Source organism: Microcaecilia unicolor, chromosome 11 (assembly GCF_901765095.1).
Source record: "Microcaecilia unicolor chromosome 11, aMicUni1.1, whole genome shotgun sequence".
Taxonomy (NCBI): domain Eukaryota; kingdom Metazoa; phylum Chordata; class Amphibia; order Gymnophiona; family Siphonopidae; genus Microcaecilia; species Microcaecilia unicolor.
The window spans coordinates 78,065,155-78,090,467 of record NC_044041.1 but is presented as its reverse complement, the minus strand read 5'-3'; the positions used below and the strand labels follow the sequence as shown (position 1 = coordinate 78,090,467).

Here is a 25,313-nt window from a genome sequence, read left to right as displayed (position 1 = left end):
GGTGCGCTCTCGCCCATGGCACCACTTCGAAGGTGGCCGTCATCGATCCCAACAGCTGGACTATGTCCCAAGCTCGCGGGCGAGGCATCCTCAGGAGCAGACGGACCTGATTCTGAAGCTTGCACCGCCTTTGCTCGGGAAGAAACACATAGCCCGAGGCTGTGTCGAACCTGGCCCCCAAATATTCTAGAGATTGCGAGGGGGTCAGGTAACGTTTGGCCATATTGACGACCCAGCCCACAGATTGAAGGACTGAAACCACTCTGGCTGTAGCTAGATGACTCTCTTTTTCTGAGTCTGCTCTGATGAGCCAGTCATCTAGGTACGGGTGAACCCGGATACCCTCTCGCCTGAGAAAGGCAGCTACTACCACCATTACCTTGGAGAAGGTTCGGGAAGCTGTGGCGAGGCCAAAAGGCAAGGCCCGAAACTGGAAATGTTTTCCCAACACCGCAAACCGCAGAAACTTCTGGTGCGGGGACCAAATTGGTATGTGCAAGTAAGCTTCTTTCAGGTCCAGAGACGTGAGAAACTCTCCTGGCTGTACCGCTGCAATGACGGAGCGCAGGGTTTCCATGTGAAAATGCCGCACTCTTAAGGACTTGTTTAGCTCTTTTAAGTCCAAGATCGGGCGAAAAGACCCGCCTTTTCGTGGCACCACAAAGTAAATGGAGTAGTGGCCTAGACCTTGTTCGGCGGGAGGCACCGTGGTCACAGCCCCTATCCGGCATAGACTGTGCAAAGTCTCCTCTACCGCCGCCCGTTTGGGAGCAGCACCGCATCGGGACTCCACAAACACGTCTCTCACCGGGGCATCGAATTCTATTCAGTATCCGTCTCTGATCAGGTCCAAGACCCACTGATCTGCGGAGATTTTGGCCCACTCCTCGAAAAAGAGGGAAAGTCTTCCTCCAATGACAGGAAATGAGGAGGGGGCCGGCGCACCATCATTGAGAGGGTCACCCCTGAACTCCAGGCCTTGAACCGGCAGCTGCGGAACGTTTGTCCGAGCAAAAGGAGTTTCTCTGCTGAAAGCAGGCACGTGAAGTGAACCCAGCAGCACGCCCCGAGCGGTACCTTCTAGCTTCACGGAAGCGAGGTCTGGAAGAGAAGCCTGACCGCCTGACCCCTAGAGGAAGGCTTCGGCCTATTTTCGGGCAAGCGCTGAGGTTTGGAATCCCCCAGGCCTTTAACAATGTTTTCCAGCTCCTCACCAAACAGGAGAAGGCCTTGAAAGGGCAACTTCACCAACCTTTGCTTAGAGGCCAATGTCCGCCGCCCAATGTCGTAGCCAAAGAGTGCGGCGAGCTGCCACTGCTACAGCCATTTGTTTAGCCGAAGCTCTGACCATATCATAAAGAGCGTCAGCCAAAAAGGACAAGGCCGACTCCATCCGCGGAGCCACTTCAGATAAGGTCTCAGCTCCATCACCGCCAGGCAGGCTCTAGCAGCATAACAACTGCATGCAGACGCCCGAACAGTGAGACCTGCCAAATCAAAGGACCGCTTCAGAGCTGAATCAAGCCTGCAGTCTTGAATATCCTTCAGGGCAACACCTCCTTAACAGGGAGGGTAGTTCTCTTTGTCACAGCCGTGACTAGGGCATCCACTTTAGGCATTGCAAAGCGAGCCAAATGTTCCTCACTCAGAGGGTATAATTGCCCCATAGCCCTGGCAACCTTCAAAGGTCCCTCGGGGTCAGCCCATTGAGCCGAAATAAGCTCTTGGATGGAGTCATGCAAAGGAAAGGCTCGAGCAGGCTTTCTGGTACTAGCCATCCTTAGATTAACAGAGGAGGCTGTGCCACTCCCCGGATCTTCAATCGAGAGGGCTTGTAAAGCATCTAAAATAAGCACTGGCAGCTCCTCGCGGTGGAAAATCCTCACCGCAGACGGAACATCAAGCTCCTGTGACAATTCTGCACCCGACTCTGGCTCCTCAGCCCAAGAAGTTCTGCCAGACCCCTCAGAATCCTCATAGCCCGACCATGGGGGGGAAAAGGGGGGGTGCGCCACACTCAGAAGGGGAACTAGCCCTTCTGCATTTATCAGGAGGATAAGTAACAGGCAAAGCCAACTCCAAAAGGCCAGGATCCACCGGGGGGGGCAGGCAGAGGGTCCGAAGAACCCTGTGGATGAGCTCTTTTAAGCATGTACGCCCTATGCAGCATTAAAACAAAATCAGGGGAGAAAACCGCTCCCTGACCGCCCGGATCCTGCCCAGGGCTATCAGCTCTATTATTAGCCTCACTCAGAGGACCCCCCCCCCCCCCCGGATTCAGGGCTCTCCGTCGCAACGGAGGCCGCGCCATGTGGAAAATCCAAAATGGCGTCCGCTGCCAGCTCAGAGCGCAAAAGATCGCCGCTCGCCATGCTCGAGCTGGCTCTACCATCTGTACAGCATGAATTACAGAGCCCCGCTGCTGATTTGCGCTTGCCACATTTAGATCAGCGCTTTACAGTCTCCGCAGCCATCGCCGAAAACAGCGGTAAAATTCAAAAATGGCGGTTCACGCCAAAAATGATCGTGGGCCCACCCTAGAAGAGTCAGAAAACACTCTTACCCCTGCTGGTTGATGGACACAACCCACTCGTAATGGATTCATCTGCATGATGACAAGGAAGAAAGGTTTTATTCGTTCGAGTTTCCACATTGAGTGGAACATTTTCTTTGTTGTGGAGTTCACTTGGCTCTCGAGTATTTTCAGACTGTCTGAGATAGGGAGGGTGTGTTCTGGGGTGAATAAGGTTATGGGTTTGTATGTGTTGTATTGAGATGAGAGGATGAGGCAGTGTGTTTTTTCAGTGTTTAGTTTCAATTGAAAAGAGTTTGCCCATGAGTCCATGGTGTTCAAGCCAAGTTTGATTTCGTTGGTGATTTCTGTTAGGTCATGTCTGAAGGGGATGTAGATTGTGACATCATCTGCGTAGATGAACGGGTTGAGGCCTTGCTTTGATAAGGACTTGGCCAGTGGGATCATCATTATGTTGAAGAGTATGGTGAAAGTGGTGATCCTTGAGGTACTCCACAGTCTGCTTTCCAAGAATGAACTTATGCCAAGTAGATCCGATAGCTCAAGACTTTTTTGTAATATACTTTCCTTAGCACCTAATTATTCACAGCCCTTGGTTGAATTATCGCTGGATGCAGAGAAGGAATTTGATTGAGTAGAATGGTTTTGACACTCCTTGTATTAATACAATTAAGAGCCTGTATTTGAACCCCCAAGCTAGAATCTGTCAATATTATGCTCGTCTGCCTTCTCTGTATCCAGGAGTACAAGACAGCGTTGTCCCGTCCCCACTTTTATTTAGTGATAAAGCCTTTAGCCATTGCCCTTAGATAAAATCCACTAATCGAAGGTTACAAAACTAATAACTCTGAAGTTAAATTGCCCCTGTATGCAGATGATTTACTTCATATCACCCCAATTCAATTCCTCATACATTAAACTTAATTTTTCTACATATCAGACTACAAAGTGAATTGGGATAAAACGGAATGTCTCCCTCTTAATAATTTAGTTGACTTTTAAATTTTAACCTCCTTCCCGTTTAAAATCCAATCAGATTTCATTATTTATTTCAATAAATCTATTGAAATTACCATTAACAATATTACTACTGTACTATCCTTTCTGAGACTTCCCATTCGTACCCTCTGTTCCTTAGTTGGTGGGCAGACTAGAATTTATTAAAATGACCCTCACACCAAAAATAAACTATATATTAAACATGCTACCTCGTCGCTTTCCAAATCATATATATAAATCAATAAATAAAAATATTAGCTTTTTATGAAAGGAAAAACCACTCCATGTTGCTTTCAAAATGTTATGTCTTCCAAAAGAAAAGGGAGTCCATTTCCCAAGCTTCACACAATATCACCATCATTCATTTTGAATCAAGCCTTCCCTCCATCCTTTACCATTTCCCTCCTATTCTCCTTCCCTTTCATCTATCATATCCTTGTCTACCTTCCCTATTCTAGTTCATTACGTTCTTTTCACATGTCCTTTGTAATGCCTTTCATAATGTAAGTAGTTATGATCATCACAATTTATAATACTGTTCCTACATTTCCTTGTTTTTACTGTATTCTTTACCATGTAAGATGCTCTCTTTTACTATGTAAGCTGCACTGGACCTGCTGTATGTGGGAAAGAGCGGGGTACAAATGTAATAAATAAATAAAATAAATAAAAATAAAACTGGTTTCTGTTTATGGATGATAACTTAAATTTGAAACCCTCCCTTCCCTCTTTCCCTACTTGGCTTCTTTTTGAAAGGTATTTAGTACATCCTATACTATTATACCCCCTCTCTGAGATTATTAGTAGTTATTTCCGCCACTACTGATGTTATTAAAAGATTCAAATTTTACCTCTCAAATAAATTGAAAGTTCTCCGATATGCCAATTTGGAATAATCCTTTAATAAAGATTGATAACAAGCCATTTGATTGGACCCTTTGGCATAAGGACAATAATTTATGGCTTCTCAATTAAAATCTAATGGAAAGTTTAAATCATTTGCACAATTGCAACAAAATTTTTCCCTCCCTCTCAATTTTTCAGTTGGCAAAGATTACAAAAAGCCATACTTCATACTAATTAGAATATTAAAGTTTTATTTCCTTCTCTCCCCTTTCAATCTCTCTTTGTCTCTCATAACTGCTCAATCTCAGTATTTTATAAGACATATCAAACTCACAATAAACAATATTGCACTTCTTCGCAGAGATCTTGGAAAACTGATTCTGGAGAGCAGTTGTCAAACAATGGTCTCTTTTCGGCTCCATGGCCCCAGACCTTCGCTTTCCTCCTCCATCACTCAATCTTTCTTCCTTCAACATAGAGCCTTATGGACCCCTATTAAATCATTTAAAATTGGCTTGTAAATGATTTAATAGGGGTCCATAAGGCTCTATGTTGAAGGAAGAAAGACTCTACTGATTTATGTTGGTTCTGCTCCAAGCAAAAAGGACAAATTAAACATATAATATTTGAATGTAACAATGTAAACACATTTTGGCTTGAAATATGGCCCAAAATTCAGAAAATTATAGTTTTGACAGAACTCTTGGCTTTTAAGCACATTGTTTGGAAATCTCTTGTAATGTCTTATTCCATCTCTGATGAAGAAGCATCTCCGTTTGATTTTCTTATCTCTAAAACTGGTTATTCAACATTGGAAAGATAATTCCAACTTGTCCACTTTTTATGGTGGAATGCTGTATTACTGTTTAGGAAATATGAAGATATTTCTCTAAAGTTAATTTCCCCAACTTGTAAACGTAAGTGTAAATAGTTTAAGTTTGATCTTTATCTAAACACTCAGCAATTTCCACTGTACTGTTAGAATGTTTATTCTCACCTGCTCATTTGTTATCTTGTTTTATGCTTCATGTTTGAAGCGTATTGTTTCTTGATGTATGCATATATAACTTGTTAATAACGATTATAAATCAGCTCTATATAATTTTGTATTATTGTAATGTTAAATAACCTCAATAAAGATGACTTTAAAAAAATAAATAAAAAGGTTTCATAAGCAAAGAAAAAACCAAAAACTTTTGTCCTCCACCTTTCAAGGCACTGCCTATCTAACTAGAACAGCTTTTGACCTTTTACAGATGGACCACGCATAGGCAGTACCTTATTTCTAATAATCTTTTACTATTGCTTTCAATAGCGTTTGCTATTGTTGTGGGTGAACCACTCTGATGGCAATCTCCACCTACAGGCTTCAACCCATATAATGGGCTAGACAGCCTTGTACTGTCTCCTCCTCAATCTAACCTCCTTGGTTGACCCAAAGGACACCAGACTGCCTACATGTGAAGCCAATCACAGGATTTTATTCTACTGGTGGATTATGGTAGAAACAGAGAAGATTCAGGTGACACTCTATTGCTTAATTCCTCTGGTTGGTACACATTTATTTATAGTATCACCCCCCCCCCCCCCCAAAGTTCCTTAAGAAGCCCTGAAACACAAACACGTGCATACAACAGGCGCAAATCAGGTCCAAACAACCTGGAGTAAAAGGGCAGCCCTACACGAAAACGGGACAGCTCATTCTCTCCCCCCACTCCAAACAAAACTTAATTCTTCACACACTACCTAACTTTCCTTTCACAGCACACAATTACATCTACAGCTGAATGACTTAATATATCTGTAGTGTGTAACCAGCACGCAAGACAATGTTATTATTATTACACTAGTAAAACATGCCCGTTTCTTGCGCAAATGAAACGGGCGCTAGCACGGTTTCCTTCTGAACCTCCCTCGCTCCCTACTCACCCCTTCGGCGTTCTGAAGGCACTGACCGCCATTGTTGCGGACCTCGGCACGCCACCTTCAATCTGCTGTTTTGTTGGTTGTGAAGCCACTGACGCCATTGCTCCGCCCTCGACGTCATAACATTTGATGTGAGGGCGGGCCCCAACACAGTGGTTTTGGTGGCTTCACCACCACGAAGGCTTCGAAGCGGAAGGAAGTGCCCAGAGGACCTGACAGTGACGTCAGTGTCCTCAGAACGTTGAGGGTGAGTTTTATTACATAGGATTTGTACCCAGCGCTTTCCCACATAATGCAGGCTCAATACAGCTTACATAGTAATTTGAAATACAAAGTTAATAAAACAGTAGAAAACAATGTAAAGTTGGGCTTAGTAGTGTATGATAAGTTCAGCTAGATAATATATGACTAGGATAAAAGAGGGTAGACAGGATAGGATAGTGTAATTTGGGAGAAAGGGTAAGGAGGGATAAAATTAAGGAAAGACGGAAAGAGAAGGATGGGAGGTTGGTATTTAAGTCAGAACAGAATTGGGGGTGGAAGTTGGCGAAATTCATTTTCAAAGAACACAGACTTACAAAGTTACATAGGTTACTATATGAGTTTATCTTGTTGGGCAGACTGGATGGACCGTACAGGTCTTTTTCTGCCGTCACTTATGCTATGTAACTTTGTAAGTCTATGTGCTTTGAAAATGAGCACCACTAAGTCCATCAACATGCCCAGTACAAAATCCTATTAGCAACCCCTAACGTCAAAGAGAAGTTACTACGAGAATGAACGAAGCATATTAACTAATCAAGCAGTTATTATCCTCCTACTAAGAAGCTTGCATGGAGGGGAAAAGGATACCGAGACCCCACTCCTGCAGGAAATCCAATAGCCATATTTAGGGAGCAGCATAACATAAGCCCGCGCAACTCTAAGAGCAGGAGAACCTCTCCAACTTACCTTCTTGTCACGCTCCTTGACCACCACCAGCACCAGTCAGGCAGTCACCAGACCGCAGCTCCCCCCCTGTCCTGCTTGAAAAGACTCCGCCTCCCTGACCGCAACGCCTGCCGGGAATGTGGGGTGTTGGGCGTACGCAAACCAGTTAGCTGCTCCTTGCTTTGGGTATTAGCTACGGGTATAATTGGAAGGCCCCATTACTTTGCTCTTAGATCTGATTTTCCCAAAGCGTACTGGAAGAAGCAGCTGGGAGTATTACTATAGCCATCAGAGAAAAAAAACTCTCTATGTGTCGTCAGCTAAAAAAAAAAGACGCCCGTTACTAAGAGAACCGTCTTGCCATACTTCCGGCGCCGGTAAAATACGTCATTGCCGCGTGGCGCGAAGTGCGCAGGCTCCTTGGATCATCGATGGCGTGAAACAAATTAGACTGCGAAGCGCACAGGCGCAAGCAACAAAAAAAAAAACAAAAAAAAACGGTGACGTCGGCTAAGGAGCCTGCGCACTTCGCTTACATCACTGACTTTTCTGTCTGCGCCTGCGCTGCGTTTGGCATTCCCATTCGTTTAGTCTTGTCCATCCTATCCTCGCACCCATTAGAGAGAGAACAACCTCTTTGCACAGCACTAGAGTAACGCCGGCTGCGTAGAGAGGCCGTACGCGCCTGCGCCTCTGAGCGAGAACAAGGCGGAGCTTGTGGCGCTTCCCCCTCCTTCCCCACCCGAGTTGGTCATTCAACAAGCCTCTTTAGACAGATGGCGTGACTTAATGTCTGTGGCTGGATGGTGGCCTTACGCAAAAGGCGCTAGCTGCGTCGCAGTAGCCGCTGTTGCCGTCGGATGGTGAGAGGCTGTGAGGGAGGGAGAAAGAGAAAGAAACAGAACGGCGAGGGAAGGTCGAGGAAGGAAATGCCGGGGGTGAGAGCGAGGCCTGGATCCGGTTCCCCTTCGTGAGAGCTCCCCCCCCCCAATCCCCACCTCAGCGGGAGAGAGGTAAAGGAGAGGAGTACGGTATGTTGGGGAACAGCGAGGAGGTGTTCTGATACCGCCTGGGACACGCACAGACTCCAAACACTACCAGGAAAAAAAATAATAATGTTAACGCCTCCTTTCCTGCTCCCAGGACACGGGTATTCAGAAGTCTTTCCACCGGGTTATGGTTGTCCCAGCAATTTTTTTTTTTTTTTTTTGGGGGGGGGGGGGGGTTAAAATGTGTGTTTTGAGAGTTTGGGATTTTGTTTTCCCCCCCTCCCCTTGGAAGAGGAGACAATGTTTTTGCTCGTCCGAAGTGTCCTAATGTCCTAAAATCCTCTTGGGTTGTTGTGTTCTTTTTAGTAGTGAACACAACAGATAGTTTCTTTACTCATTGCCAGCACTTCCTCACCACCACCCCCTCAGGAGAGGGGGGGGGGGTAAGGAGGGGACCGTTGTTTTAAGAAATCTATGTTGTTAAGGTTCTGGTTTAAACTGTATTTCGTCTGCCCCAAGGTTGATGTGAAAATAGTAAATACAAAGTAACTGCCTGGCAAAACGACCCCTCCCCCAGACACACACAGGCATTTAAAAACTGAATTTCACAGTATGTTTAGTGATCTTTTACAAAGGTGCGCTAGTGTTTTTAGTGTGCGCTAGCCATGTGGATGTCCATAATATTTGTATGGGCATCTATATAGTTAGGGTGCACTAATTTTTAGCTTCAGCTAAAAATGCTAGTGCACCTTTGTAAAAGGGGACCTTAGAAAAAAGAGAGGTGTTGAACAAATTCAGATCAATAATAACAAGCTATAAATAAACTTTAAGAAACAGGACTTGGGCCAACTTGCTTTTGAGCAGATTAGTACATAAGTACATAAGTAGTGCCATACTGGGAAAGACCAAAGGTCCATCTAGCCCAGCATCCTGTCACCGACAGTGGCCAATCCAGGTCAAGGGCACCTGGCACGCTCCCCAAACGTAAAAACATTCCAGACAAGTTATACCTAAAAATGCGGAATTTTTCCAAGTCCATTTAATAGCGGTCTATGGACTTGTCCTTTAGGAATCTATCTAACCCCTTTTTAAACTCCGTCAAGCTAACCGCCCGTACCACGTTCTCCGGCAACGAATTCCAGAGTCTAATTACACGTTGGGTGAAGAAAAATTTTCTCCGATTCGTTTTAAATTTACCACACTGTAGCTTCAACTCATGCCCTCTAGTCCTAGTATTTTTGGATAGCGTCAACAGTCGCTTCACATCCACCCGATCCATTCCACTCATTATTTTATACACTTCTATCATATCTCCCCTCAGCCGTCTCTTCTCCAAGCTGAAAAGCCCTAGCCTTCTCAGCCTCTCTTCATAGGAAAGTCGTCCCATCCCCACTATCATTTTCGTCGCCCTTCGCTGTACCTTTTCCAATTCTACTATATCTTTTTTGAGATACGGAGACCAGTACTGAACACAATACTCCAGGTGCGGTCGCACCATGGAGCGATACAACGGCATTATAACATCCGCACACCTGGACTCCATACCCTTCCTAATAACACCCAACATTCTATTCGCTTTCCTAGCCGCAGCAGCACACTGAGCAGAAGGTTTCAGCGTATCATCGACGCCGACACCCAGATCCCTTTCTTGATCCGTAACTCCTAACGCGGAACCTTGCAAGACGTAGCTATAATTCGGGTTCCTCTTACCCACATGCATCACTTTGCACTTGTCAACATTGAACTTCATCTGCCACTTGCACGCCCATTCTCCCAGTCTCGCAAGGTCCTCCTGTAATCGTTCACATTCCTCCTGTGACTTGACGACCCTGAATAATTTTGTGTCATCGGCGAATTTAATTACCTCACTAGTTATTCCCATCTCTAGGTCATTTATAAATACATTAAAAAGCAACGGACCCAGCACAGACCCCTGCGGGACCCCACTAACTACCCTCCTCCACTGAGAATACTGGCCACGCAATCCTACTCTCTGCTTCCTATCTTTCAACCAGTTCTTAATCCATAATAATACCCTACCTCCGATTCCATGACTCTGCAATTTCTTCAGGAGTCTTTCGTGCGGCACTTTGTCAAACGCCTTCTGAAAATCCAGATATACAATATCAACCGGCTCCCCATTGTCCACATGTTTGCTTACCCCCTCAAAAAAATGCATTAGATTGGTGAGGCAAGACTTCCCTTCACTAAATCCGTGCTGACTTTGTCTCATCAGTCCATGTTTTTGTATATGCTCTGCAATTTTATTCTTAATAATAGCCTCCACCATCTTGCCCGGCACCGACGTCAGACTCACCGGTCTATAATTTCCCGGATCTCCTCTGGAACCCTTCTTAAAAATCGGAGTAACATTGGCTACCCTCCAGTCTTCCGGTACTACACTCGATTTTAGGGACAGATTGCATATTTCTAACAGTAGCTCCGCAAGTTCATTTTTTAGTTCTATTAATACTCTGGGATGAATACCATCAGGTCCCGGTGATTTACTACTCTTCAGCTTGCTGAACTGACCCATTACATCCTCCAAGGTTACAGAGAATTTGTTTAGTTTCTCCGACTCCCCCGCTTCAAATATTCTTTCCGGCACCGGTGTCCCCCCCCAAATCCTCCTCGGTGAAGACCGAAGCAAAGAATTCATTTAATTTCTCCGCTACGGCTTTGTCCTCCTTGATCGCCCCTTTAACACCAGGGGGCTTGAGAGTTAATCTTTTTTGTGATCTTTTGAGTGCTACCAGGTTTAATCTTTGTTTATTATTGTTCCCTCATCTTTGGTTTTGTCTAGCTAAAATTAGGAAAATTATCTTTTCTAGTTTACTTTTGTATTGTGTGTCTGATATGTTCAAGATGAGCATGTCTGGGACTGAATACTTGGCTGCCTCAGTTTAAAATTTGTGTATAGGTCTATGAGTGAGAAAAGGTATTGATATAGGGATACCGAGTATGTTCTTTTGAAAAGGGACATCCATTTTCCAGTAAAAATTGGAACTCACTATGACAAATATTACAAAAAGGCCTTTCTCCTAGGTTTGAAAATCTTACAAATCAGTTAACGGCAGATCTAAAAATAATATATTTCTTTTTTTTTTAAGAATAAGCAATACTTTATCGTTTACATGGTAGGCCTGAAGTGTAGGTAATTTTTCTTGACTTTTCAGATGCATTTGATGCTGTTGACCATGATTTGTTGATCGGTTGTTGGAATTTGTACACTTCATTAGAGATGGAGACAAGTTCCTTGAGGATGAAATTTTTTATCACAATGGGAGTTTGGCGTGGGGCATCTTTCCCAGGGTCCATTGTCTCACCAGTTCTTCACAACATTTGCCTTGGTCAGTGTGATGAGGAAATATGAAATTAATTTTTATCTTTGTGCTACTGGTATTCAGCTTGTCTCTTGCAGCAGAAAGTGGGATATGACTGTTAGGTGCCTGAAGGAACATCTGAGGGCTCTCTTAGTGGTTTTGTTCTGGTAGTGTAAGCTGAATCCTGACAAATCAGAGCTACGGTGGCTGAAAAGGTCAGACAAGAGTTAATTTAGATATCTTGACAACAATGGGTAGGATTAAGCAATTGGACAGTGCAGTGGTTCCCAAACTTGGTCCTGGAAGCACCCAGGCCAGTCAGGTTTTCAGGATATCCACAGTGAATATTCATGAGAGATTTACATGCACTGCCTCCACCTCATGCAAATCTATCTCATGGATATTTATTGTGGATATCCTGAAAACCTGACTGGCTGGACTGCCTCCAGGATAAGGTTTCAGAACCACTTGGATAGTGTTTAATATGCACTGGTTCTTTTGGAACATTAAGTAGGATCTGTCAAAAAATAGTGTTCTAGGACAGTTGAGACATTTCACCCAGGAGATGTTTTGCTACAGTCATCCACGTGCATTATTTGGATGGATTATTACAGCAAAGTGTATCTGGGTTTATCAAGGGAAGCATTATATGCAGTTTTATTTTTATTTTTTTTTTTAGCAGGAATCACAAATAGGAATATAATACTCCAGTCTTTAAAGTTCATTGATGGCCCTATTTCTGGGTTCATTTTAAGGTGCTTTCAATTCTGTTTTAAAGCCCTGCACAATTTGGGCCCAGCCTGCTCAAGAGAGAATGGTATTGCCCTACTCAGTTATCTAAAGCAACCCAGCTAAAATTTTCTTACTGAAAGAAAGTGAAGTTGGACATGGATAGAAAATTACCTTTTTTCTGAGCTGTCTGTCTTTTGAAATGCTGTCCTGCAGTTTAGATGCTTGTAGTAGTTATTGTTTTTGTGTGTAAACATGTTGTGATAATTTTTGCTATAAATACTTATTGATGCCTTTTAGACTAATGTATAGAAACATAGAAAATGTCTGCTGATAAAAGCCATATTGCCTATCGTTCAATCTGCCCAATCATATCATCCGCTATCTCTTCCTTCCCCTGAGAGATCCCACATGCCTGTCCCATGCACTGAGGGACTAATTTTATAACAGGACATCAATGTTATAAAGGCAACATAGGTATATACAATGCATACTCCACCCCCAGTAGTGCATAATTAACATAAATGTACACCTACCCTGAAAGTATATTCTATGCTTGTACCTGTGTATTTTATAGATTTGTGATGTACTTGTGTATTTTATACCTGCTCTATCTGAACTACACCCCTAGGAATGCATTCATGTGGTGAAAGCATAAGTACATGTCATCTCATTGATACACGTGTTTGTGCTGAATGCGTGTAAATACTTCAATCAGTCCCTTTCCACATGTAAAATGTAATGATCTATCTGATCAATCATAGTTTGACTACAGGACCAGTTCCCAAATCTCAGAAGAGGTCTGTTACACCAATACTGTATTCAAAGGTACCATTATGGGAGGGGAAGTTGCTCATTATTGTCCTGTGTCTGATCTCCCATTTTTTTTACATTTGTTTTTAAAGTGCACAAATCAACTTTGAATAAGCAATCCAGAAACATATAGTCCGTAAGTAGGGGAGGAGACAAGTAAAAAAAATCCAGAGGAAGATGGAAAATTAAAAAGGGAAAGGGAGGAATATCCCCTCATTACTTAACAGGCCAATACAGACTAAGTAGCAGTGGAACTTGCCCTGGAAAGAATTCCTTTACCCTCAAGGAAAAATTGCAACTGAGAAGGCTCAAAAAATACATAGTGATTATTTTGGTAGGAAACAGGATTTACAAGAAAATTGCAATTGAAAGAAAAACAGCATGGTGCATAAATAAAAAGGTCTTTCTTCTAAGTTGCATCCATCTAGAAGAACGTGGAAAAAAAAAACTAGTTTTGGTTGTTGGGAATGTTGTATCCAAAGATCTAGTCATCTAAAAACTGTTTTTTTTTTCCTATAGGAAAACAAGTGATGTCAATAGAATACTCCTCCTGGATATCTCTAGCTCAAATGATTCTGAAATAGCTGAAACATCCAACATGGCTTGATCATGTGTTTCCAAATCTATTGTAGACGAATAATAAATTTTCTGCTTAGGTGGTAAATCAGTTTCTGAAAATTTAAGCACCAATATAATATAAAAAAAAATGATAGAACAGTTCTTTAGGAGTGCTAACCCTGGATACCGGAACATTTAACAACCAAAAGTTCAAACTTCTATTGCTGTTCTCAAAGTTCTCAGTTTTTCTCACCAACATGTTCTTTTCTTGAACATGCTGTACAGACAGACTTTTCAACTCTTCGATAGTATTTCCCATACTTTCAATCCTGGAAGCTTATTAGTTTAAAGATGTCTCTAGATCTTGCACTCTGGTGGAGGAGTTTAAAAGATATTGTTACAAATGAAGAGCAAACCTGATGGAAACTTTTCAGAGCAGACCACAAAGACTGAAGTTGACGGGGGATTAAAGGAACAGGCAGTCAGCAAAATAGGTTACCCATTCCCTGAGTAGCCTTGCCTTCCTGAACCGTTGTTAAGCTGGACAATAACACTGTAGATGTAACAAACCCATCAAACATTGAGCAGCCTTTACAATTACAATCCTGGGTTCCTCCTAAACCACAGCAGCTGCTCTTCGGTCATCCACAGGGCAGGGGAGGAAGTTGGCCCTAATGGGCTTAGCAAAGTATTGTTGTCCAATGCAGAGTCCTTTCTAACTCTGACAGCGGAAGCCCCCAACAAGGAGAGGGTTTCAAATGTTGTGATTTGATGCAGTGAAGGGACATCCTTCATCTTCCCTGTGCCCTTTGGCATCGCCATAGAGGTAAGTCAGAAAATTATACAGTGAACTTTTAACAAACGCAACAGGAGTCTCCACTGTCATGTCTCGCTCCATCGCTGTGTTGGTTCTGATTTCCCACTGTTGTGGAAAAAGTTGTATACGAGCAATGAAGGCAGTTTGTGAAATATCATGTGGTCTTGCACTCAATCAGGTTTTTGTGCTTATAGAATGGAGACCATACTGGTTGCACTTGTTAGGTCTAACTGTACTGATTAGCCTGGACTCAAATATTATAATTTCATACTAGAAATCATTCCTTGGTGCTCAAGCGATTATCAAAAATTGGTGTGCATGGCATCCCATTGATGTAGTTTAGGGAGCTCTTGACTGCTGGATCTCAGGAGGCTTGTATTTCAAGACTGACTAATTTTTCATTTCTCTTTAGTCCTTTGGCTAAGAGATGTAAAGAAATGTACTAATGAAACTTTTTACAATTTCACATGTAGACTTGTATTGTGCCTAGAACCTATAGCAATTGGTGGTATAGGAAGTATTATAAATAAAATAAGAATTTTGGTATACTAAGAGGACATACATTAACAATCTTAACTCTTAAGTCAATGAATAGTGGGGGCAGAGCAGGATGGCTGCTGATCATTTCTTAGTGAGCAGAGCCTGAGTTACCTTTGAAATGTCCAGTTTTCTGGAGTTTTGCTTCTTTTGACTTCAGATATCAGGTATGGGGAAGGAGAGGAAGGGACATGCCAAATTTGGAGGTGTGCCCTGGCCACCCCCAACCTTGGGTCCGATGGATTCGGCTCAGGAGTAACAGGCTCTGTATCAGAAGCCTCTGGGAGAAATGCTGAAGCAGGGAGACTCTGTGTCTTCCTTGTTCTTCCTTAGGGCCCGGAAGAACGCAGGCAGCGTAATGCCCCACAGTCATCTGGAGGTGGATAGGGAGGTTGGTGATCATAATGGTGATCTCCGGGAGAAGATTACTCAACTGTCCCTGGACACTTGTGACCTATTTCATTGGTACACGGAGAGGATATTTGCAAAGAGGTGAAGTTCCAACACAGACTGCATCCCTTTCAGTTTTGGTGATGGAAAACCACAAATATTTACTCTAGAAACTGTTTGGCTTGCTATAGAAAATCTGGGGACAACTTTGGAGGAACAGTTTCGACTACTGAATGTTCAATAGTAGAGTGGTGAGGGTGGTGGACTTTGGTCCTGGGGAACTGAGTTCGATTCCCACCTCAGGCACAGGCACCTCCTTGTGACTCTGGGCAAGTCATTTAACCCTCCATTGCCCATGTAAGCTGCATTGAGCCTGCCATGAGTGGGAAAGCGCGGGGTACAAATGTAACAAAAATAAAAAAGAATTCTGAAGCTGTGGTGTGTTTAATAGAATGACTAATTGGGGGCAAATTTTTGAAAATATTGGACGGAGAGTTTAAGTTGGTTATATATTGCTCAGGACACTATTTCTATTAGTAGGAAACTAAAGAATATGGAGAACTTAATGAAGGAAAAACAAATCTCAGGTTTTTGAACTTTCCTAAGCAGGAGGGGATTCCAAAGACCTTATTGGAGAGAGATTTTAAAGAGAATTTGAATGTAATGAGTCCAAAGAAAGTGAAAGTTATATTATGTTCCTACCCCATCATCGAAGGAAGATTATTAATCATCAGAACTATTGTTGGACTTACCTGATAAACTAAATAGTCCTAGCTTAGCTACTGGTCAGTGTAATTTTTCTCAGGCATGCTACTTTGGTTGTGGTTTTCCAGGATATTGAGGATTGTGATATGATTTTGAAAAAGCATTTTAAGTTCTGACAACTTTCTATAATAAAATTTGGGTCTTCCTTGATGTGGCTCACGCTACACAAATTAGGAGGAAACATTTTTGTTATTAAGAGCACAGATCTATTATTTAGGGACAGTTATTTAAAATTTTCTTGTAAGATGTATTGTGAAATTTGAGTTCTTTGAACCTTCACAATTGTCATCATTTTTTTGTTGTTGTTGTTGGTAAATTGTCAGAATTCCACTGACTTCTGCTGCAGACCCTTTTTGTCCCCAGAATTAGTCATAATGGTGTGCTTTAATATATGACTGCACTATAACTTGTGCATTCAGCAGGGTTGGGTTTTTTTTTTTCCTGTTTATTATCCCAATTTAGGGAACATTTTTCTCCCTTGATTCTTCACTTCCTTAGTTTGGTGAACTTTAGTAATGAAGAGTTAATTTTTTTTTCCTTTTCTTTTCCTTTATAATTGTAAGATTTCCCTAATTTTGTCATTTTGCTTGACAAGTTGTATACTCAGATTATGTATATTAAAATTGCAGAAATGAATTTTTTTTTAAGCAGTGTATAATTTAGAACATAATCTAAAACTGAACCCTGACAAGTTTGCTACCATGTGGTTCTTGAGGTGAAATAGGGTGCCATTTAGGCATCCTGTTTTGGCAGGAGTACAGTTAAATGGATCAGAGTTTGTTCCTAGTTTAGGAATGAAGCTGGATTCTCAGTTAATCGGGACTAGCTAGGTTTCATCTATTCAAATTACAGTTGCTATGGTGCTCTTTAAAACAGACTGTTGTAATGTTGTTTATGTAGGTCCGCTGCAAACAATTTTAAAGAGATTACAAGTGCTCCAAAACAGCGTAGTGTGCTGCCTCGTGGGTCTGAAGTGCCAGGTTCAGCCACTTCTAGTCTTTATGGTTACACTGGCTTCCAGTGGAAGCAAGAAATTTGTTTTAAAGTTAGCCTTTTGCTGTACAAATGTCTCAACAGAGTATTTGGCTAATAAACTGAAGAAATATGAGCCAGCCTTGACTTCATGATTGTCACAGCATGGTTACCTAGAATTGTCCACGTGGGTGTTGTCTACAGACCCCCGACACAATTGGAGGAACTAGATAAACATCTGATTGCAGATATTCAAAAGTTGGGAAAGAAGAGAGAGGTGCTGTTGCTGGGAGATTTCAATCTGCTAGATGTAGATTGGAAGGTTCCGTCTGCGGAATCGGAAAGAAGTAGAGAGATCGTGGATGCTTTTCAAAGTGCTCTGCTCAGACAAATGGTGATGGAACCCACGAGGGAGGGAGCGACACTGGATCTGGTGTTCACAAATGGAGATAGTGTGTCAAATGTCTGAGTGGTTGCCCTCTTGGGCAGTAGTGACCATCAAACGGTTTGGTTTTATATGACAGCTGAAGTGGAGGGCGGCCACTCAAAAGTCCTGGATTTCAAGCGTGCTTACTTTAGTAAAATGGGGAAATACCTGAGGAAGGAGCTGATGGGCTAGGAGGACGAACAAGAAGTGGAAGGGCAGTGGTCCAGGCTGAAATAAGCTATAAATAGGGCTACAAACCTTTATATAAGGAGAGTAAATAAAAGCAAGAGAAAAAGGAAACCAGTAAGGTTCTCCAAGCAAGTGGCTGAAAAAATAAAGGCTAAAGAGTTGGCATTCCTGAAGTACAGAAAAACTCAAGAAGAGGAACATGGAGAGAAATACCGGATGAAACTGAAAGACGGCAAGAGAGACAGATGTCTGGCAAAAGCGCGAGCGGAAGAACAAATGGCTAGAAAGGCAAGGAGGGGTGACAAAAATTTCGTCAGGTATATTAGTGAAAGGAGGAAGACTAAAAAGGGAATTGTGAGACTGAAAGATGCTGTGAACCGCTATGTAGAAAATGATAAAGAAAAAGTAAATTTGCTAAACAGATACTTTTGTTCTGTTTTCACAGAAGAAAATCCTGGAGAAGGGCTGCGATTGACTGACAAAACTACATATGAAAATGGAGTGGATATAGCACCGTTCACAGAAGAGAGTGTGTATGAACAACTTCAAAATCTAAAGGTGACAAGGCCATGGGACCGGACGGGATCCACCCCAGGATATTGAGGGAGCTCAGAGAGCTTCTGGTGGGTCCTCTTAAAGATTTGTTTAATAAATCCTTAGAGACGGGAGAGGTTCTATAGGAGTGGAGAATGGTGGATGTGGTGATAGGGAAGAAGCTGGAAACTACAGGCCGGTAAGCCTCACTTAGGTTATTGGAAAAGTAATGGAAGCAATGCTGAAGGAAAGGATAGTGAATTTCCTGGAAGCCAATAAGTTGCAAGATCTGAGACAACATGGTTTTACCAAAGGTAAATCGTGCCAAATGAATCTCGTTGGATTCTTTGACTGGGTGAACGGAGAATTTAATCATGGACGTGCTATGGACGTAATCTACTTAGATTTCAGCAAAGCTTTTGACATGGTTCCCCACAGGAGGCTCTTGAATAAACTAGACAGGCTGAAGATAGGACCGGAAGTGGTGAACTGGATTAGGAACTGGTTGACGGACAGACGCCAGAGGGTGGTGGTAAATGGAATTCGCTCGTATGAGGGAAAGGTGAGTAGTGGAGTGCCTCAGGGATCGGTGCTGTGGCCAATTCTGTGGCCAATTCAGTTTGTAAGTGACATTGCCGAAGGGTTAGAAGGTAAAGTTTGCCTTTTTGCGGATGATACCAAGATTTGTAACAGAGTGGACACCAAAGAGAGAGTGGAAAACATAAAAAAGGATCTGCGGAAGCTAGAAGAATGGTCTAAGGTTTGGCAATTAACATTCAATGCGAAGAAATGCAAAATGATGCACTTAGAGAGCAGAAATCCACGGGAGACGTATGTGTTAGGCGGTGAGAGAGTCTGATATGTACGGATGGGGAGAGGGATCTTGGGGTGATAGTATCTGAGGATCTGAAGGCGACGAAACAGTGTGACAAGGCGGTGGCCATAGCGAGAAGGTTGCTAGGCTGTATAGAGAGAGGTGTGACCAGCCGAAGAAAGGAGGCGTTGATGCCCCTGTATAAGTCGTTGGTGAGGCCCCACCTGGAGTATTGTGTTCAGTTTTGGAGGCCGTATCTTGCGAAAGGATGTAAAAAAAATTGAAGCGATGCAAAGGAAAGCAACAACAACAATGGTACGGGATTTACTTTACAAGATATAAGAGGAGAGACTTGCGGACCTGAACAAGTATACCCTGGAGGAAAGGAGAAACAGAAGTGATATGATACAGACGTTCAAATATTTGAAAGGTATCAATCTGCAAACGAACCTTTTCTGGAGATGGGAAGGCGGTAGAACTAGAGGGCATGAAATGAGATTGAAGGGGGGCAGACTCAAGAAAAATGTCAGGAAGTATTTTTTCACAGAGAGAGTGGTGGATACTTGGAATGCCGTCTCACAGGAGGTGGTGGAGAGGAAAACGGTAACGGAATTCAAAAATGCATGGGATAAAGATAAAAGAATCCAGTTCAGAAGCAATGGGTCCACAGAAGCTTAGCGGAGATTGGGTGGCAGAGCCGGGGGTGGGAGGCAGGGCTAGTGGTTAGGAGGCGGGGCTAGTGCTGGGCAGACTTCTACAGTCTATGCCCTGAAAATGGCAGATAATGGCAGATATAAATCAAAGTCAGATATACACATAAAGCAGCACATACGAGTTTATCTTGTTGGGCAGACTAGATGAACCGTACAGGTCTTTCTCTGCCATCATCTACTATGTTACTATAGGGGCTCATTTTCAAAGCACTTAGCCTTCCAAAGTTCAATAGGTTTCTATGGAACTTTGGAAGGCTTTGAAAATATGCCTCATTATGTTACCTTCATGCTGAGTCCAAGAGAGTAGGTTTATAATTTGAAGTTTAGGAAGCAGTTTTTATTGTTTTAAACTAATACTCTTTCTTTGTTTCTGATGATGATTGCAAAGAGCAGAATAACAGATTATTAAATCAAATATTTTACATGTGAAAAAATGCTTTATACAATTTACCTTCTTTATGCAAGTTGATAGTATCTTATGCTTTGTAATGAGTTTACACCATACCCGAAGAGTTTGCTGTAAATAACTTGATGCCATTTTAGAAGAATTTATACACTTTGTAGTTAAGTCTATAAATTGGCACCTAGACATACACATCACTTAAATGCATCATAGGTGCCAGTGAAATTGGTAGTTATGCACAAATGTGCTCTAGGCGCTATTCTGTAAGATGGTGCCTTAAGTGCTATAGCACATAACTACGGATGGGGAGGATATACATGAGTGAACTGTGGACGTGTCTTCAAGTGACTCACGTAACTTACGGAATACTTGTTTCTTATGCCATTTGGCTCATGTAGGTGCACTCATTCACACTTGCTATTGACATAGTAGTGGAGGAGTGGCCTAGTGGTTAGAGCTTTTGACTCGTAACCACTCGCCTCCACCTACTCTCCTCTCCTCCTTCCTGTACACATTAATTGATTTGATTTGCTTACTTTATTTTTTGTCTATTAGATTGTAAGCTCTTTGAGCAGGGACTGTCTTTCTTTTATGTTTGTGCAACGCTGCGTACGCCTTGTAGCGCTATAGAAATGCTAAATAGTAGTAGTAGTAGCACTGGTCTTGCAATCCAGAGGTGGTTGGTTCAAATCCCACTACTGCTCCTTGTGATCTTGGGCAAGTCACTTAACCCTCCATTGCCTCAGGTACAAACTTACATTCTGAGCCCTCCTGGGACAGAGAAATACCCAGAGTACCTGAATGTAACTCACCTTTGAGCTACTACTGGAAAAAAGTGTGAGCAAAATCTAAATAAATAGTGTAGATGGTTGCACCTAAATTTAGATGTGCCTATGCCGACTTACACTAATATTTTATAATGGCATCTTGGTGCACAGTTGCTGTTATTGAATTTGTACCCAGCACACGGCATCAGCACACCTAAGTGGAGGTGCCAGTTAGTAACGTTTTATTCATTTAGTTATATATTGTTTTTATTCTGTATTTATTTTGTTGGTTTTGGCTTTATTAATGATGCTGTGGCATATTTAATAATGCTTTTGGGTTGTGTAGTTTTTAAATTCTATGCTACATGAGATTTTTTTTATATTTTGGGGGGGTTCTAATGCTTAGCTACATTTTTTTTTTAATGTTTTGCATTTTAGTGCTTTGTAATTTGCAGTGAGAATTGGTTTTAAAATAGTAAAACAAATGAGACTAAGGTCTAAAAGACACAGGAAATATCCAATTGTCATTCACCTGGCTGATTGATGGATGACTGGACTATGTTTGCTTCGACTTGAGATCTTTTGTAGTATTGACCAGTTTCATCCTGTCTCCCAACATAGTTTTTCATTTATGATGTTTTTGTTAGAGAAGTCGTCCTGTGTGCTCAGATTAAAAAAAAAAAATCAGTGTAAAGATACAAGTTCCTTTCAAATGTGTGAGAAGAGGAATCCTACCCCTTCCACTCCCCTGATATAAACTTTGAGTTCATAAGTCACTGTGTTTTTAGACATGCATAAACCAGCAGCAATACATTCATATTGCATAAATGTCTTGTCCTGATTTTACCAACCAGGATATCATATCTAAAACTGAAGAACATGCAAATGTCAAGGGGGCCTATTTCAGGCAAGACTAGGGCAGGCCTAAAAAATGAATATATATTCCCCATTTCAGACGAGATGTGAATGTGTATGTCCTAACATCGATGTGTAATGTCTGTGTTTCAGAAAAGTGCTCTTGTTGAGCAGTTCTCAACTTGGGATACTGGCCTCTGTGACAGATATAGGAAAAAAGAAATGTTTCAAAAATGGCCAAGATAAACCTGTTACTATTCTGCAACATGAATATTTATGTGCTGGCACATAAAGGTGTATTCATTTTAGCTCATTGATATTTTAGATATTTGTCTAAAATGGATGTTCGTGCTGTAGGTAACCTCCACTTCTTTTCTGCATCTATTTTAGATCAGGCTGTACATTGGCGGATCCAGTTCTAAAATACTAGCAGAACTTGAGACATCCCAGTCTTGACGTCTCAATACTGATTTGTACATCCTTTCCAAAATGCCATGCCACATGTACATCTAGTCTTTTATACACTTTATGAATCTTTAGCCTAAGTAGTGTGTGTACAGTCAGGACTAGAATTGATGGCTGTCCATGCTGCTAGCAAGCTTCATCATGCGAGAAATAATGTAATTACAGTATTCAAATTATGAATTGTGCATTATTAAATTGTCAAACGTCACAGAGTTGGTAACAGAACTGGGCTAGAAGTCTTTACTTCCATGATATATTCTGTTATGACTATCTGGGATTATGATCACTAGACCTCCCTGCCATTGCTTGGCCCCCAACATACAGAGACTATGCCATTTCATGAAGTACTTGGTTTGTATCCAAAATGTTACTTCCTTGTCATCAGCAGCAGATGAATCCATTAACTTATGGGTTGTATCCGCCTACCAGCAGGTGGAGATAGAGAACACTGAAAAACCATAGTGCCTCTTGGACGGCTAGCCCCAACTGCCTTCAGTATTTCTCGGTCTCCCAGCAGGTGTGGACGTAGCTTGATCAGCTCCTGGATTTTAGATTGCCTGGGGTGGCACCTCTGCTTTGCCAGTTGAGCAGGGGTGTTGTGGCTGGTGGTGCCCACTTTAAAGGCATATAGGTTCGCCCTTTCCCTGCTTTACCCATTCCCCCTGCCTCCCGGAGTCCCTCTGTTGCTGCCTGCCTCCAACATTCCTCATTGCGTTAAAAAAAAAAAGAGCGCTTTTACTGCGTGGCTGTTCTGAGGCTTTTTCCAGTGATTCTGGTTCTGTGCAGCTTGACCGGAGCTCGTTGACGCAGTCTTCTGAGGTGAGAGTGCGTTTCATCCTGGCTTCCCTCCGGGTGCTGAGGCCCCGGGGATGGCTTCAGGTGTTATTTCCTCCCCCGTGCGTTGGAAACACGCTAAACATAGACGGGTAAATTCCCTGTCTGAAAGTGGCGCATATCCTTTTTTCCCCCCGTGGTTGGGCTGTGGTGAGTCTGAGGGGTCTGACAGGCCCTCAGGGACGGATGATCCAGAGGAGGGTGTCTGTTGGCCACTGGATTTGGATGATCCCAATGCGGTCCGGATTTTCCACCGCGACGAGCTGCCATTTCTCATTACTGATGCCTTGCAGGCCCTCTCAATTGATGATCCTGCTGAAGGCGAGGCCGCCTCTGTTAATCTTAGGATGGCGGGTACTAAGAAGCCTACTCGGACCTTTCTGGTGCATGACTCCATCCAAAAGCTTATTTCTGCTCAGTCGTCTGACCCCGATGGGCCTTTGAAAGTGGCCAGGGCTATGGGTTATCTTTACCCTCTGCGTGAGGAGCACTTGGCCCCTTTGGGGATGCCTAAAGTGGATGTGTTGGTCACGGCGGTGACAAAAAAGACCACTCCCCCAGTAGAGGGAGGGGTCACTTTGAAAGACATGGAGGACCGGCGGCTGGAGTCCGCGCTGAAGCGGTCCTTTGAAATTGCGGGCCTTGCCTTGAGGGCGTCTATTTGCAGTTCTTATGCAGCCCAGGCATGTCTTTCCTGGCTACAGCAGGCGGTGGAACAGCCCGCCGATGGTGCGGGTCCCCTTTCTGAGGTTGCCCCGCAGATGGAGTCAGCCCTGTTATTTTTGGCTGACACCCTTTATGATCTGGTCAGAGCTTCAGCTAAACAGATGTCTGTGTCGGTTTCTGCCCGCTGCCTTCTTTGGCTGCGGCATTGGGCGGCTGACATGGCTTCTAAGCAAAGGCTGGTGAGGTTACCCTTTCGGGGCCTCCTGTTATTTGGAGAGGAATTGGAGAAGATTGTGAAAGACTTAGGGGACTCTAAACCCCAGTGGTTACCTGAGGATAGGCTGAGGCCTTCTTCCAAAGGTTCTGTGTTTCCCCTCCTCTTCCAGACCTCGCTTCCGTGAAGCTCGCAGGTATCGCCCAGGATACACTGCTGAATTTTCTCAACGTACCCATTTTCAGCAGAGGAACTCCTTTCACTCGGACAAACGTTCCACAGGGGCCGGGTCAAGGCCAGGAGTTCAGGGGCGTCCTCCACAATGATGGGACGCCGGTCCACTCCTCCATGCCTGCAATAGGAGGACGTCTTTCCCTCTTTCTAGAGGAGTGGACCAAGATTACCTCGGATCAGTGGGTCCTGGACCTGATCAAAGAAGGTTACTGACTGAAATTCAGTGCCCCGGTGAGAGACGTGTTTGTGGAGTCCCAATGCAGCACTGCCGTAAAACGGGTGGTGGTAGAGGAGACCTCGGAGCGGTGGTCCCGGTGCCTCCCGTCGAACGCGGCTGCGGCCGCTATTCCATTTATTTTGTCGTGCTTCAAAAAGGTGGGTCTTTCAGACTGATCCTCGACTTACGAAGAGTCAACGAGGCCCTCAGAGTAAGACATTTTCGCATGGAAACCCTGCGCTTCGTTATTGCGGCGGTTCAGCCAGGAGAGTTTCTCATGTCTCTGGACCTAAAAGAAGCATATTTGCACATTCCTATCTGGCCTCCACACCAGCGGTTCCTCTGCTTTGTGATGTTGGGAAAACATTTCCAGTTTCGGGCCTTGCCTTTCGGCCTATCCACAGCTCCCCGTACCTTCTCCAAGGTAATGGTGGTCGTAGCTGCCTGCCTCAGGTGAGAGGGTATCAGAGTTCACCCTTATCTCGACGACTGGCTCATCAGAGCGGATTCGGCAACCGAGAGTCGTCTTGCCACAGCCAGAGTGGTAGCAGTCCTGCAGACGCTAGGCTGGGTGGTCAATATACCCAAAAGTCACCTGACCCCCTCTCAGTCTCTCGAGTATTTGGGGGTCCGGTTTGATATGGCATTGGGGTTTGTCTTTCTCCCCTACCAAAGGTGGTGCAAGCTTCAGAATCAGGTCTGTCTGCTCCTGCGGATGCCTCACCCGCGAGCTTGGGACTTTGTCCAGCTGCTGGGGTTGATGATGGCCACCTTGGAGGTGGTGCTTTGGGCGAGAGCGCATATGAGGCCTCTGCAGATTGTCCTGCTTCAACAATGGTCTCCGATGTCCCAGG

General features: G+C 43.5%; 2 protein-coding genes across 3 annotated transcripts in view; one reads left to right on the top strand and one right to left on the bottom strand.

Annotated features, from left to right (window-relative positions):
* The window catches only part of SCAMP4 (secretory carrier membrane protein 4), a 39,267-nt gene extending 31,631 nt beyond the window's left edge, over positions 1 to 7,636 (bottom strand). The window contains exon 1 of the mRNA XM_030217832.1: positions 7,256 to 7,636. The gene's annotated coding sequence lies outside the window, so the exon portion shown is untranslated. The remainder of the gene's footprint in view (positions 1 to 7,255) is intronic.
* Positions 7,637 to 7,924: 288 nt separating this feature from the next.
* CSNK1G2 (casein kinase 1 gamma 2) overlaps positions 7,925 to 25,313 on the top strand; it is a 146,412-nt gene continuing 129,023 nt past the window's right edge. Inside the window, exon 1 of one of the 2 annotated variants that reach the window (XM_030217723.1) lies at positions 7,925 to 8,247. The gene's annotated coding sequence lies outside the window, so the exon portion shown is untranslated. Of the gene's footprint in view, positions 8,266 to 25,313 lie in introns of both variants that reach the window. The other variant, XM_030217722.1, reaches the window with a different exon arrangement.